The following is a 16,997-nucleotide window of genomic DNA, read 5'->3' on the forward strand; positions in this document are numbered from 1 at the left end:
TGAACAGAGGGCTGGAGTTTGGTGGTGGAAGGGGAGAGAGGTGCCCCTTACCCACTGAACCCCAGAAATGTACTGCCGGCCCCTGCCCAACTCCATGGGAGTCCCTGACCACAACTGGCCAGTGGCACAGTCCAGGCTTGAACCAGCAAGCCCAGCCGTCGCGCCAAGAATAATAATTATTTATAGAATTTATCTGGGAATGGTGAGAGGAATGAGAGAGTGGGTGGGCATTCCTGCGTACACCATATCTACATGTGGTTTCTTATTGCAGCTCTGTGACTACAAATACCAAAGATAGTTCGCCTTCTGTTAAATCAGTAGGCTTCAGGTCATGGTTAATTGCTCAAGAAAAAAGCATATTTCAACACTGAAAAATTCTTTTCAATGACTTTAGGGCTAGATTCAATATCGTGGAGTAACTGGTTCAACTTACAAAAACATCATTTACTGTGTGTTAATTTTTTTTTTCTTGTAATCAATAGAGGCCTTTTAAAACCTTCCCCCCATAGCAAATGGCCATCGGAACTAATGTGGGTAAATATGCAAATGAAAAAAACCTGATATTTATCCTGATTTCAATACGGCGTGTGTTTTGTGCTTATTGAATCTAGGCCTTAGTCCTGAACGTGCTTACATAGCTTTGACGTTAAAAAAATTCACTTTTCCAAGTGTTTGACAAGGCCATCAGGTCCTGCAAAAACACCTCCTGACTGAGGAACTTTTCCTGCCCAACTCAAACACGCTCCTTTTTTATATTGGGCGGGGGGGGGGGGGGGGGGGGATGGGGTTGGGCACGTGTTTAATAAAGTCCCAACGAAAGCAATAAAAAAGCGATGTGGCCGGCGTAATGCGCTCGGATCGAGTGAACAAACTGATGGGCTGTCATAGGAGCGGCGCACACTCCCGCCACGGCACTGCCAGCGAGTCCTGTTGCTAAACAGACCTCACAATAAACAAAGGGACAATAAACCGGGAATATGTAAGGAAAGAAGCTGCCCTTTATACACAGAATTACACTTCCACAACAAAGGATTGAAGGATTACCTTCGAATTAAATAAATAAAGTGCTGCATGACATGTAACTACGGTCCCAAAAGAGGAAATCCACAGTGATTGGATTTCTCCCTGTGACTAATACGTCCTCGCCCAAGCTTCGGGACATGCGCTGCCAAAGGAACAGCCTATGATCTATTGTGGTTCTTTCTTGGTCTGATACGATTGCTTTAATTGTGCCCCCCCCCCCCCCCCCCCCCACCCCAACTCCCCAGCAGAAAGGCAGGTATATTACAGCTCCGGGCCCTTTCCAACCCAGGCTGATAGCTATAAAAGTAATTTATATGCCATACATCATCAGATGTCTCTGGCTCCCTTTCCTTTGGTTTGGGAAAGTTAAGAAAGAACATGGGGAAGCTGTGATTTCATTGCATATGATTCTGACTAAAACCTATATAAAAAGTAGATCCATCCCAGCGTATGAATCTAACGGGATTATTATCAAATGAAGACCACATGGCATCCTTAACTTTTTATCTGAAATTCTACCCAGAGAGTTTTTTTTTTTTTTTTTGCCAGAGGCCTGTCTCCAATAAACCCTCCGTTCCTTCAGTCTAAGGATGCGGGCAGATGCAATATGAAGTGATTGTGCATTTGCTGTTGGCCACAAAATTAAAGTGGGGCATCTCTGTTGACTGAGGTGCTCCTCCGCACTCCCGTCCAGGGCCAAACGTGAAATCCGCTTAATACCTCTGCATCCTGTGTTTGTGGAAGTGGAGATACCGGGCCTAAAAATGCTGTTGTTTTCGTTTGGCGGAATCATGCAGCCGGTCGAGGTAATATTTGGAGAAAAGAGCCCATCGCTTGTGGATTTAGAGGCATTTCCCACAGTGCGTTTTATTTTTTTATTTCTTGGCTGTGGGCAGTTACTTCACCTAAAAAAAACGTTGAAACAGTATTTTCTTGAAATGCCTTTGTTAGACAAAGTGACTGCTTTGGGCAATCAAACTTTGACCGTTGAAGAAACAGTGTTTGCAGCAAACGATCCACCAGAAAGTTAAGACAATATTTGATTTTAGTTCATTTACTGTACACAGTCAACGAGGAATGTGCTGTACGAGAACTGATGTGAAGCACAGAATTCTCTATTAATGAGTGCTCAGAGAGTTAGCTTTGAAATAAAGTGCGAATATGTCAGTGGGCCTGTCTTTGAACCCAGTAACCTGGAAGGACCTGGAGCTACCTGGACAAACATAATACTGTCTAGAGAATGCACCTCTCACCACCCCTTTGATGGAAATACCTACCAGTAATTTAATATTTGAAAGAGTTTTCCTGGAACATGATGCAATTATCAACCCGCAATTCAATAAAGGTGCTCAAAGATTAGGGGTTTAGCCTTTCAGCTACTTTTAATATAATTTTAGTTACTGCAGTCTGCTGTAAAACATTTGTACGACGAGGTCTTAACGAGGGTAGCTTGGTGCCAGTCAGTTGCTAGGGGCCACTGTTGTATCCCAGAGTTTTGTTGACAGTTGTGGTCATCATGAGCATGTGTATGTACACAAAGACAGATTATCCTGCTGTCACTGTACTGCAGCAGAGGTGTGAGGAACGAAAATGAGAAAGGACATACAAAAACATCCCCATGGAAAAGTTTATATTTCCTTATCCAGCGGGGAACACTTTTCCTGTTGTTGGAGAAAGCAGAAAGAACTCTCTCATACCTGCGAACTTAGCAGGTTTTAAACAGAATTAGTGACATTAATGGGCGCCCCGGGTATACAGCGGCAATACGCACTACTTGACACGCAACGGTGTTTAAACAAGGGGAATCTGTGTCTGAGTGGAGGAAAGAGAGAGAGAGAGAGAGAGAGAGAGAGAGAGAGAGAGCAAAGGCATGTGCCCGGGTGCTTACCTGTGTGTTGTCTCCGTTTATTTTTCTCTTTCGCTCACCACATCAATAATAACCAGAAGAACTTGATTCGTCAGAAGCAGATTATTGCACCGTGTGGTAGCGGGCCGCGCGTTTGTCATGCTAATGACCCCATTGCTTATTCACCTGCGCGGAGTGGATCAGGCGAGCGGAGGGAAGCGAGGCAAGGGTTAACCGGGGCACCGGTTCGACGGGGCTAATCTCGTACCTTGATTGAAATACAGGGAGGGAGGTTTTAGTCCAAAGTGCTCTGCTCCCCTCTCAGAGCCAGCTTCAAACTGCAGATCTCCACCAACATACTTCTCATATTAAAAGAAAACAAGTTACACAAATGAGACAGCTGTTTCTTGTTTGTGATGACAGTTGCAATTCTTTTTTTTTTTTCTCCCCTCTTTTTTTTTGCGGAACACAGAGTTGTGTAACGCGAGAGGCGCCTTCTCAAAACACTGCCCGGGACCAAAGCCCTCAAGAGTCTGGGCGAATAATGAAGAACAATGTGCGCCGTGAACTCTGCGCGCCACCGAGTTTGTCTGCAAATTGTCGCTGCGGGTTTATTTAGAAGCCCAGCTTATGCACCAGCCTTATGGCCCACGGTTCCCACAGATGGGCTCGTCTGGGTGGACTTAAGCGTTGAATCCCCCTCACGGGGTAGGGGCTTTTATTGAAGACTGGCGTAGGTGACCTATATCTCTGCTTCTAACATTCCAATGCTAACCCTACCAGGCCCACCGCCCCTCCCACAAACAGGACCCAAGGAAGATCTGAGACAGCATAGAAATGTGGACTTGCACAGAGGCACACAGCAAAATCTAAACATCACATGACTTCATTTCTTCTCTAGTAGGCTTCCACAGTTTACACCAGTGAATGGTAAGCTAAAGGTCAATATTCTAGGCGCAAGGGGAGGAAGCGGACCTCAAAACTGAGGTGATTGGGTCAGCCATCCGACTGAGAAAAGAATGCGCCCTCCGCACCTCGGCTCAAAGATCAAATGAGAGGGTGCAGATGCCATGATGACGGCTGCGATGACGCTCTGGCACAAAGACAGGGGGTTGGCGTGACTGAGGGGCCGAAAAAGCACGACACACACGACTCTGCCGCTCCGCGTCGCCCCCGCAGCTCGTGGCCCCTGTCCAGCGGGCCGCGGCCCCAAGGTGGGACCCGTGGCCGGAGGGTGAGGACCCCCGGGCCCAGGCAGCGTGGCCGCTCTCCAGCGTAACTCTGCCGCACAAAGATGCGGCATTGTGAGGGCCTCGCTGGAGCCCAGTGTGTAATTTGTGTGGAATTTCGAGTTAGGGCGAGCCCCCTTTGTTGTCACGGCAGCCCCTGAATGCAGCCTATTGTTTTAGTGAACTTTTCTAAACACTGAAGGAATTCCTCAGCAGCTGCTCATCCATCAAGGACTGACGCACGTGGCTTCGCCAATATATTTACACTTCATTTATCCATAAATCCCGATCTGTATCCAGGCTCCACGGCAGCGATGTGGGCAAGCCCACCACAGCCCTTCACGAGAGGAACGGCCTCAGTTTTCATTCACATACAAACTGAAGACATGGAATGTGACACTGAAAGGGAAAACTGCTTATCATTCACACAGAGAAACACAACAACACGGAACAAGTCTACATGTGACATCTAGCATAGCACTGACTTGACTCTCCGTACCTCTCCCCCTTCTGTGTAGTGTTACAGCACCAGGTACTTCCTTCTAGCCCAGACTGTGAGCAGAGCATTACCTTCTTCCATGTATGCAGGTGAAACAGCAGACAAAATTAGCTGAGGATGACTTACTTTTTTACAAAGACAGACAATTCAGACAATTCCTTATTATACAGAGAACTAAAGCTTATTCTTTTCACCATAACTGATTACTGAATGACAACGGTCAGTTCTGACTAAACAGACTAAAACTAAAGCACCTTTTAATGTAATGATTTTCAATTTGTTTTTTCAATGCTTAATGTATTAGAGTCTGATAAATTGCTGGTGGAATCCAGGAATATATAGATTAACCCATCATTTCTGAGTCATTAAATTATCTCATTTGAAAAATCTGATTCACAAAGCTTGATTTTACGGATAATGTATCAGCCACAATATTCAAAATGTAAATTTGCATCAATCCAGCCCCTGTGAGTTAGACCATGATAAAAGTGGAGCCTCAAGGATTACCCAGCCCCAGTGGTCCTGCAGTGATGTGAGCTTTACACACACACACAGACACACACACACACAGACACACACACACACACACACACACACACACACACACACGTACACAATACAAAAAAAACACTCCAGATCATTTATAATCGCCTGTCTTACACACATCAGCGCTAAATGGAGCTCTGTCTACACATGCACAGGAGTTACTATTTTACTTGACCACAGAACTTGGCCTCCGCCTTGAGGCAAGCAGCAAAAACACTTAATGTGTTAATGTGGTGCTCTTTGTTTGGCGTGAGTTTCACTGACCCTGATTCAGCTACTGCGCTATACACCCTGCTGCACAATCACATTATCTGCGTCAGAAGCCCTGCTGCTGTCAAGCTTGGCGATCCTCATGTAAACAAAACATGCCGGGACCAACACGTTATTAACCACTAACAGTAACCACTAACAGTGTGCCTTGCTGTGGTAGGAAACCACATGCATAAAAGGTGTAGAAGTGCAAGAGGTGTGACTACTGGTTTTGCAAAAAACTAACTGCTCAATTGATTAGGACTTGTTTGGTCAAACAGACTGAACAATCCACAAAAAATAGAAATGCTCGTGTCTACATTAGTGGCAATTGCTGTGGACTCTTCTTAAGCAAAGTAGTTGCTTTTCATCAGGCCAATGAACATCAATTGTCAATAAAAATGGATCATTTTATTAAAGAATTTAGAACTTAATTGGTATTAGTGATCACAATCAAAGCTAAGGAAATAACTAATTACTGGTTTACTCAGCTGCATAATATATGCTTTAAGTTAGGAAGCTAGCATCACGCACACACACACACACACACACACACACACACACAAGCGCTTCCTACATTGTCTGGTCAGATCCTGACAGAGGGCTATGGTGGACACTCCCTCTCCAAATTGCTTCTCCAACACAGTTCTCTTAACTCCACCACAGTGATGCTGAGAAATGCCCAACCCCTCTGAGACTGCCTCTAGCTGTGCTGCTGTCTGTGGATCAGCCCACTTAATGCTTTCTGTATGCACTGAACAAGGTAGGCTTCCTAACCTTCAGCAGTTCACATGTCACAATAAACTGCTAGTATCTTTAAACAATTAACTGTGAACCTTCACATTATAGTATGTCAGGAATAGTATAGTATAGTATGTAAGGAGGTGAACTCCACAGCAAATATGATGTCTAAACTTAATGCACCTAATCAACTTAATACAGCAAAATAAAAACAACAGACAGGAACTGTTGCATGTGGATTTTATATATATATATAATATATATATATAATCCACATGCAACATATACATATATATATATATATATATATATATATATATATATATAATATATAAACTCCAGCTTGTTCAGAAAACATGCCTACTTTCTGCTGTCTATGTAGTTTTATACCACAGTCATGAACTCAGTCTGAATTCGCATACACCTATTTTGTAAAATGCAACGCTATATATCCATGAAAAATCCAGTAAATACAGACATCAGTAATTTTTTCATTTATTGTGCTTTACACAACCTTACACTGTGTTTTCACTAAATGTATAATTTACTCATAGGGAGTCTGTTAGTGAAGAGAGTTTACTAGATAAGTACAAGCTGAAAACAACATGATAAGCAAATCTCCTGGGAGATCCTCTACCTCCAGACATGTTTGTAAATCTGATGACGCTTTTGTTGATTATGATTAAGCACTTCACAGATATTTTTAAAATACCCCACATTTTCTCTACAACAACCAAACTGAACTGTAGTTATAGCCAGCCTTCTGAACAGCCTTGTGACAACTTCTTCCTCGACTGTGGACAGGTTACAGCTAGAGTTATGACACCCTTTCGAACTCAGCTCGACAGAGCTGGTGAATACATTCAATTTTACCACCGCCATAATGACATTTTAGCAACATGCATTTTCATACGATATTGTTGACCAGTATGCAAGTCTTTATGGTACAAGTGCTAGTTTTGTTTTTTTTCCTCATTTGGAGGAGAGGTCGAGGTCAAGCGTGGGCCCGCGATGGCACAAAGTTTGTAGAATGGACAACTCTGCCAGATAAACTGAAAGGCACCTCTGGCAGAAAACCCCAGGGAAAGCAATTAGATGCGCAAAGTATTTACATTAATGCTATGTATGTAATTGCATAAATTATGAAAACACACGCATGTATTGTAGATGAAAACCCTGTAAGTAGAAGAGCACAGCTCCTCAACTGAAAATACATTTGGAAAGTTTCACTTGGGCAGTCTTGCATAAAACTCGGGCCTGCCTGTCAATCCTTTCGTGAAAAAGATGGGTCGATACCAACATTGTGATATGTTGTTTGTGACACACTCCGTGATGACCCTGGATGAGGAAATGGACGTTAATTGACAGCAGGTTGTTGGTTTGTGTGTGGATCACACGGTTTCACTGTGGGCTGTTTATGCACATCTGCCATTGGGGCGAAGATGATGCGAGTATTGAATTAAGGTCGAGCCACGCTGTTAATATACAAGACCGCAATACATAAACTGAATGTCTGATTTTGAAATAACAAAATCAGATTTGAGATGGACATGAATAGACACTTTATGGATTCAAACCAGAAAGAAATTATTCCAAATTGCCATTAAATGAATAACACATGCAACAGCACCATCTGAACAACACAATATAATCTTCCCTGAAAAAAACTGCAGTGCTTTGTTAGTGCCCTGTAAAAATCCTACATTAAATTGTTTATCAGGAAATATGAAGGTTCACATAACAAGTATATACACAAAAACAGGTCAACATCCTTGAATTTGTGTACTATGTTAATGATGATCATTGTCTAAATCTTCTGCTTCTGACAGACAAAATCCACAAACAAAATCCACTTTAAATGAACAAAATAGGCATTGGCACTGCACTAATAGTGGATGGCCTCCTCAATACAACCTAGCAAATTCGGTAAAAGCTCAAAGTTCAGTAGCTTCTGTATATAACCTGCTTTCTTCATACTGACCTGATCAGTACTCCTCAAAAGGGGTCCGCATGGCATCTGGCAGCAACCAAATTGTCTGGCTGAGAGAAATGATGAAACTGATGATAGAGTAAGTGTTGTGGCCTAATGTAAGTCGAATCAAATAAGGGAATGAGGTTTGTGCTGGCAGCAGTCCTCATGAGGATCAAAGGTTGAAAGGAGGTAGCTATGCACATTCTTTGGGGTGCGGCAGCTTATTGATTTGTCTGTTTTTCAGTTTCCTCTCTTACTTATAATGGCATATGTTGGTTATCAAGTAGTTGCAACCAGGTAAGATCTAACTGCAGGACAAATCTTGATCTTCAACCTCGAATCTCAAACTGGTACGGCAGTGTAGCATAGTGGTGAGGAGCAGGTTGTACCCAAAAGTTTGGTGGTGTGATTCCCTGCTGGGGCACTGCTGCTGTGTAAATATCCAGCAAATCAGTAAATATCCAGCTGTAGAAATTGATAATGTGTGAAACTGTAACCTATGTAAGTCGCTCTGGATAAGAGAATCTGTGACAATGACAGTAATGATGGATGTTAGCATTAAGTGAATGTTTTTCTTCACTTTATTCGTGCTTCCAACAGATGGTGAATAGTAGTGGGTTTGATCAAGATTAATATGTTCAATTTTTTTTTCAAGTAATTCTCATAGCCTAAGACATTTAATTAAAAAAAGTTAAGCTGCAGACAGAATAATTTATGAGGAAAGTGTTAACAAAATATTTTGATAAGATACTAACGCAACTAATTTAAAATCTTTTGTATTTTTTGTGTTAACACAAAACACACCTTCGAGCACGCTGCTCTTTCACTAATGATTTCACTAATGATTGGAGATAATTGTTAACAGATGCATAATCCAGATCAGCATGAATTCAACATCTTGACCAAACTATTTCAGTGAGGTTTGTATGAAGGCCAGCGTATGCAGTGGATGCCTGGCCCGGGATGAAAACGCTGCAATTTATTTTATACTATGACCGCCCGAACATCTCCTTTGAGCTTATCCATTAGTGCCTGACATATAAAACTATTCCAAGTATGGGAGCTTGTGTTTGCATTAAAAGCTGGCTGGGGTGGGCAGTGAACTCTTTGGCGATGCAAGCAAAAGAGATGGAACTGAATTCCACCGAGTTCCACCCCAAGCCCCCCACGATCCTAATTGGCTGTCTCCAGGGTGACAGTTGTAATGTGGCTGTGGACAAGAGGAAGAGAGATATCTTCCAGGGGGGATACTTCTTCTAACTCCCGGTAGGAAGGCTGCAGGGCCAAGCGCTAGAGCGAGTGTCAGTCAGAGTGTTTGTCTTGGATCGGAACCAGCAGAGCCGCGAGGAAGGAGAACCCGAGGGAGCTGGGGGGCAGGGGCGGCGGACGCCCGCGCGGCAATCCAGCGCATCACCTAAGGGCTAACAACGACAATAATGATGTAATGATGTAATAATGAATCTCACTGTGACAGCACACCTTATGCTGCTGCTTCAGGTGTCACTCATTAGACTGGACAACCCCTTGTAGCTCAGATGAACCTCCAGTCCTGAGGACACAAAAACAATCCTTACCAGCTTGGCATCACACATAGGTTTTCTTGCAGATATATCCCTCTCGCTGCGGCCCACCTGTGCCGCCGTGGTGCCAGCTCAGCCTGTTTTAACACGGGGCCCTGCTGGCGTTTTATTAATGCCTCACTGGTGCGCCAGGGCGCTCACCAGCCCGGGGCGGCCTGTCGACACATCGTCCCGCACCAGCGGGGGAGGTGCGGGACGCCTGGTGCACCTGCACCGCTTGTTTTCGGGGGTCCCGTCAGCGAGGGAGACAGCCCGTGCGCGTGATACATGTATCGGTATGGTGCGTGAAGTGCCATGTCACAACAAGTGGTTGATTGGGTGGGTGGGGGGGGGGACTGTGACAGTGGGGGACAGGGAAGGGGGGGGGGGTGCATCCTCCATGTGCGGTTGGTTTTACAGCTGCCAAAGAGCCCCCCAAACTCCTCCCTCTCTCCCGGGCCTTCAGCGCTCTCTGTGCTGTCAAACTGGAATCCCTTCTTTTGGCAAGAGGAACAGCCAGCTTAGGCCCCAGTGTCATTTACTCTGGCATGCCCTGGAGGTCATGCGCCATATGTTACACATACCTATAACAGCAAGCTCTACATGTTTATTCACTGCATTTTGCAACTTTGTGAAGTGCTGCTGTACATTATGTTTTACAATATACTAAAATAACTGATGCATTGAAAGTACAACTTAAAGGCACACCATGTCAGTTCAGTGGCCTTGAGATAAAATCCCTACCCTGGAACTACAAGGCTTTGAGTTCTACCATCAGTTGTGCCATATCAATGACTTGGTGCTCACTGTCTCCTTGTAATGTTCACCTTGCCTTTCTCAGCTGGACTGACGTAATGGCCTAGATTCCTGCCCAAGATGTGTAATGGTATGCTGGTAAGCATATATCATTTTCACTCCACAGAGGTCTTCCTTGTTTCCATCTTCAGCGCCCTCATATGATCAGGTGTGATTTACTAGAGAGAACTGTGGAGGCCATAGTAGAGGCCATCAAAATAAGGATCATCACTGGGGTCTGTATTCATTTTTTGACTATTGAGCATAGCATGAATGTGGCATGAAATAGTAAACTGTACCAACCAAACTTTTAAGGGTGATTTGATGGTCGGAAGCACATGTTTCAGCCTACTGGTTTTACTTTTGTCCCAGAGGACAGTTCAAGCAAATTGTGTTACTACAGTTAGCTGTATCATAAATGGAAAGGTGTCCACTTGTTCGCTTTGGGTATGGGAAAAATGAAAACTGGGCTCACCCTGTGTCAACTGCCAGACAACAAGGTACACAATTTAATGTCTGCAGCCCATTATAGCGCCCCCTAGCTTCAAAGCTGTATGACAATCAACAGATGCAACAACTGTCTAATCGGCTCACAGGTCGAACCAGTGAAATGCGTTTAAGGCACACAAACATGTTTTTGCGGTGAGGCTAAGCCAAGAACTCTAACTGGCAGGTTGTTTTCACCCTAGAGGGCGGGCAATGAGGCAAACAGAGGAGCCAGCAGCACGTAGCTCCATCTGAGAGATCTGACCGGGAGACCAGCTGCATGTTGCTACAATGTAGCCATGGCAGGTATGCGAATCGGAGTGTCAGCGAGCCCCTCTTTGCCTGTCACAGACGCCTAGGGGTGGCGAGCTGATTTATCACTCTCAGCCATATTTCATCTTGCATATTTGCACAGTACAGGGCTCCCTTTCATTCAATCCCATGCATGCTTAACCTCAACCTATACACAGCCTGAGTTTTTATATCTCATCCCTACATACCCTCTCCAGACATACACACACACATACACACACACCTAGAAACTCTTGACTTAGCACACAGGTATAGCAGTATTACAAACAATACTCTGCCATTTCAGCAACCGTAACTATGATCACACATGGTACTAAAGAGAAGTAGACAAGATGCTTAACTTACATTACATTATTGGCATTTAGCAGACGCTCTTATCCAGAGGTCTTATACACAGGTTACAGGTATTGACAAGGTTATCTATTTATACAGCTGGATATTTACTGAGGCAATTGTGGGTTAAATACCTTGCCCAAGGGTGCAGCAGCAGTGTCCCAGCAGGGATCGAACCGGCAACCTTTCGGTTACAAGTTCTGCTCCTTAACCACTATGCTACACTGCCTTACCTGCTGCTTACCTGTACTGCTCAGGATACTCAGCTTAAACAGCACATGAGGTCACTTTGAGTGCACTTCAGTGTTCTAGGTGTTTATGACCCTGGTCATAGTTTTCACCGCTAAAGTCAGGTGACATCCTTCAAGGACATTGGGTTAAAGCAGGTTCACAGATTTTTCTATTATATGGATGCATCACGCTAATCTTCTGTGCTAACCAGTTCCTCCAGATAATGTAGATGTCGGTGGATCTAATTAGTGCTCCTCTGAACTGATTGCCACGAACAAGTAGACGCATTTATCCACTAAAAGCTCTTTGTGAAAGATATTTATGACTGGATGTTAGTATTAAGTGAATGTTTTTCTTCACCTTATTCGTGCTTCCAACAGATGGTGATAAAAATAGTAGTGGGTTTGATCAAGATTAATATGTTCATTTTTTTTTCAAGTAATTCTAATAGCCTAAGGCATTTAATTAAAAAAGTTAAGCTGCAGACAGAATAATTTATGAGGAAAGTGTTAACAAAATATTTTGATAAGATACTAACGCAACTAATTTAAAATCTTTTTTATTTTTTGTGTTAACACAAAACACACCTTCGAGCACGCTGCTCTTTCACTAATGATTTCACTAATGATTGGAGATAATTGTTAACAGATGCATAATCCAGATCAGCATGAATTCAACATCTTGACCAAACTATTTCAGTGAGGTTTGTATGAAGGCCAGCGTATGCAGTGGATGCCTGGCCCGGGATGAAAACGCTGCAGTTTATTTTATACTATGACCGCCCGAACATCTCCTGTGAGCTTATCCATTAGTGCCTGACATTTGAATAAAACTATTCCAAGTATTGGAGCTTGTGCTTGCATTAAAAGCTGGCTGGGGCGGGCAGTGAACTCTTTTGCGATGCAAGCAAAAGAGATGGAACCGAATTCCACCGAGTTCCACCCCAAGCCCCCCACGATCCTAATTGGCTGTCTCCAGGGTGACAGTTGTAATGTTGCTGTGGACAAGAGGAAGAGAGATATCTTCCATGGGGGATACTTCTTCTAACTCCCGGTAGGAAGGCTGCGGGGCCAAGCGCTAGAGCGAGTGTCAGTCAGAGTGTTTGTCTTGGATCGGAACCAGCAGAGCCGCGAGGAAGGAGAACCCGAGGGAGCTGGGGGGCAGGGGCGGCGGACACCCGCGCGGCAATCCAGCGCACCACCTAAGCCATTATTAACTGTTTCCTTTAGCCAGAGCAGAGGGGTGGAAGAAGCAACCTCACCAGTGAGCACTGAGAGGGGTGTTTTAAAACTAAAATGAACACGACCCGCTTCATGTCAAAGCTATAGCTGAGGAAGGAAACTGCAGGACAATGCACTAAAATCTTCTGAGTGTGTATAATCGCACAAAAAATCACCTACTGCACCGCAGGGCAGGTATGAAATTTTCAACTGGGTAATGAATACAGCTACATTCGTGAGCATAAAACGTGTGCTGCACACCTACCTCGAATACCCTGCATCGGGCCATGGACACTATCATGACTAGGTGTTGGCCTACACAAAAATCACATTCGGTATTAGGCTAATTCATAATTCATAGTAGTATTCCTTCTCATGGTGAAATGCTGTAATGTGAAGTGGCGCAGAGCAGAACGCGATTTGGAGCGATACTGTCAGCAGTGATGCTCTGTATTGTGACAGCAGCGCAGATAAGCAGACCCGCTCCTACAGGTGGCTGCCCCCTCCCCCCCAACAACCCCCAACCCTCCTCTCCCGGGATCAAGGAATGTCTGCAATTCGCCATGTGTTATAATTAATCGCTTTCAGCGGCTATTTGGTGTAAGTGCTTGATGACAGACGGTGCTCCAGAAACGCAAAGAATGTGTGAACGCTTCGCTCGGAGATTTCATGCACCTGACCCCCCCCCAACAAGAACAGATGCAACTTGACACGGTACTATGTCTTGGGAGATTTACCAGAGCTCCAGGGCTTTGTGAAACTTACTTTCTTTTGTGTTTTGGCATGAACTTCAATCTCGGGAATTGTACCGTAGGGTTGACTGTAAACACATTTTCTTGACCTTTTGGAATTACTCAGTTGATAGAAGAAAAGTACCCGAGTATCATTCGCTCACATATACTGGTACAGTAGATGTCAGAAGATTTCTAACTGGTTTTTAACGTGCACCCTCCACAAAGAGCTTCGATGTCTTTTCTACGAGCTCCATTCATTTTCAATGGTTCAGTCAGACTCGGACTAGGTGAAACCAGGACGTTTTCACCTGTATGTTCTTTGTCGTTTCTCGCAGGTCAGCGCTGGATGCGCAGTGCGCATACCAACACATTAACATTGCATTTCTTTGTCCAGTGAATTTACTTCGTGCCTGCTTATCTACAGAGCGAGTTTTAACTTCCCCGATTGCTTAAAGTCAGTGCTTACTCTGTAGCAGAGTAGAACATTTTTTCAAGGTTGAGAAAGGGTCATCTAAAAAAGGTGTTATCATGTGCATCATGTGTGAATGCACTCCTTGAAATTGAATTGACATAACTTTCCCCACAAAACATGCCAGATCTTTGTGTATGGTGTATTGCATGAACCTAAGGCATCTCAAATAAAACAACACAACGCAAAAATCACAAGACTTATTCACTCACTAATTATATTTATATATATATATATATATATATTAGCATTTTAGTACATTTATTCAGATATGCTCTAAAACTTGTAGAACATAGGCCTTATTCATCAAGATAAAAGCTGGGAGATCCACTTCACCCAGGCATAACAGATAATTTGTAGTTATACAGCGCCCCCTGCTGTTAAATCTCTTATTGAAAACAATTAAATACCCAAAGGCATCACCATGCCTAATGAATGGTGGCTCTTTTCCGACCTGCTCAACCAGTACAATAAAACTACTGTAGATTGCAATTCAACAAAAGAGTAGGAATGCATTTTTTCCTGCACTATAATGTGTTCATTTACTAATTTCTTACTTTTTATACAGCACTGCCTGAAAATCTGCTTATTTTAAGTGTGGTCACAAAAAGAAAGAATCTAATCTTATAGAATCTAAATATATACTAAGTACAGGTGAGAATCCATGGGTCAATGAAAAACATTGAGGTTCAACATTTCAAAAGAAAATTATGTTTCCGCTATCATTAAATAACACATGCAACAGAGACAAAAATCAAAGCCAGTTACCATATGGGACTGCATGCTATTTCAGATGGCAAATCTTGTTTTACAAGAATTTATTTTTAATGGGTACCGCTAATAGCCATGAGCCACAAGAATCTATTTTCAGTTCAGTTAATGGCTGTCAAACAGAAATAATGTAGCTTAAGTTTTACCAATGCTCCTTATCTCCACCAATGCTTGCTAAGGAGGCCTCTGACTGGCTAACAATGTTGCCTTTTAAAAGCAGTGTTTCTCCACCTCTGGTCCTGGGGACTACCTGTGTATGCTGGGATTCAGGTCAGCAGAGCTCTCAGTTGGGTTTGATTAGGCTGTTGACTGAATTTGGATCTGGGTTCTATGATCACTTGAGACTTTATTAATTGGGGCTCATGTGCAGTAAATGAGCTGCAAAGATGATGAGTAAAGGTATTCAACTCATTTCTGTTGATTTGTGACCATTAGACAAAGGAGTGGTGTAGTAAGCATATTTTAAACTGGATACTGATCTTAATTGACTAATCAGCACAATAATCATCAAATAAAGCACCCAGTTGGAATGAACAGTGGAAGACAGAGGGTCCCCAGAACTAGGAAACTGAATGGCAATTGATGGGAAGTCTCAGATAGCACTCATTCTTCTCTCGTTTTGTTACTGAACCTAATGGATCAGCCCCCAGGCACACACAGGACATGATTAAGGCCTACAAGCCAGCAAGAGCACTGCGCTCTGCTACCTCAGGTTGCCTCTGTGTCCCGAAATATACGGGCAGCATCTCTCATACCCTCCTCTTCTCAGTACTTGCTCCACACTGGTGGAATGAGATTCCTGCTGAGATTCGTACAACAGACTCCCTGGATGCCTTCAAGAGAAAGCTGAAAACTCATCTCTTTAATCTTTATCTCTAGTCTACCTTCCTCTCTATCTATCCTATCTAGCCCTATTTTCTAGAAAAACCCACTCTACATTAGTTTAGCTGTTAACTCAGTATCTTACTGACCTCTTGCGGTACTTTTCGATAACTACTCGTAGCAATGTGATGCACTTATCTGGAAGTTGCTCTGAGTAAGAGCGTCTGCTAAATAAGGTAATGTAATGATTTTCATTTGATCTTATCCATTTCATATGATCTTGCATGATTAACATTTGAGTATGAACAGTCATATGAAGAGTTACTGAGGTCACAGTGCGTTTCGGGAAACTATGGTGCACTCACAGGGCTAAAAAGTACCTCCAAATTCCAGGTGATCATTGGCTGACACAAATACCTCCTCATGAGGCTGAAGCCACACTGTAGCATCTTGAGCAGAAAGCAGTTTGGATCTCCCTGTTCAAAGGTTGTTATGATTGCTAGACAATTTACCTTTTCTACAGTTAACGACAGAAATTCCACCACCGCAATAATAACTTGAGTCATCAGTCTGCCAATAAAGAAATGGGATGAGCAGTGTGTTTCAACTGAGGATATGCATGCATGCCCATGCTAAACACATAACTACATTTTTAAAATTCACACTTCTTAAATGAGCTTAGATGGAACAATCTGAGTAGAGACCAACAAGGCAGGCTCTTCCCAGATCAGTAATGCATTGATGCTATTGTCGTCTGTCACTGTTGGGGGATTCTATCCCAGGCTATTACACAGATCCTAGGACAGGATAAGAGGTACGTGTGGTAAGTTCCAATGATGTACTCAAACTCAGTGTAATTCCATCCTGCTGGGTTCCAATGAGCAATTTTTACGTGTTACAATTCCAAGGAAGCAACAGTAATTTGCACAGATCAAGCCTCTCAAACTGAAAACAATTTTGTTTTTTTGTTAAGGATATTGGAAAAACTACAGTATTTTTCTTCCTGAATATGGGCTGTATGACTCATGGATTTTCAAAGAGGATAACAAAGACCAGCTAACACTTCAAAGGAAAAAAAGTGTCAAAATTGATAAAGGCAATTAAGGTATAAGTTTAATATTTTTGAAAAGAACGCATATACAAAGAACAGACATCAGACA

Source organism: Megalops cyprinoides, chromosome 6 (assembly GCF_013368585.1).
Source record: "Megalops cyprinoides isolate fMegCyp1 chromosome 6, fMegCyp1.pri, whole genome shotgun sequence".
Lineage (NCBI taxonomy): Eukaryota > Metazoa > Chordata > Actinopteri > Elopiformes > Megalopidae > Megalops > Megalops cyprinoides.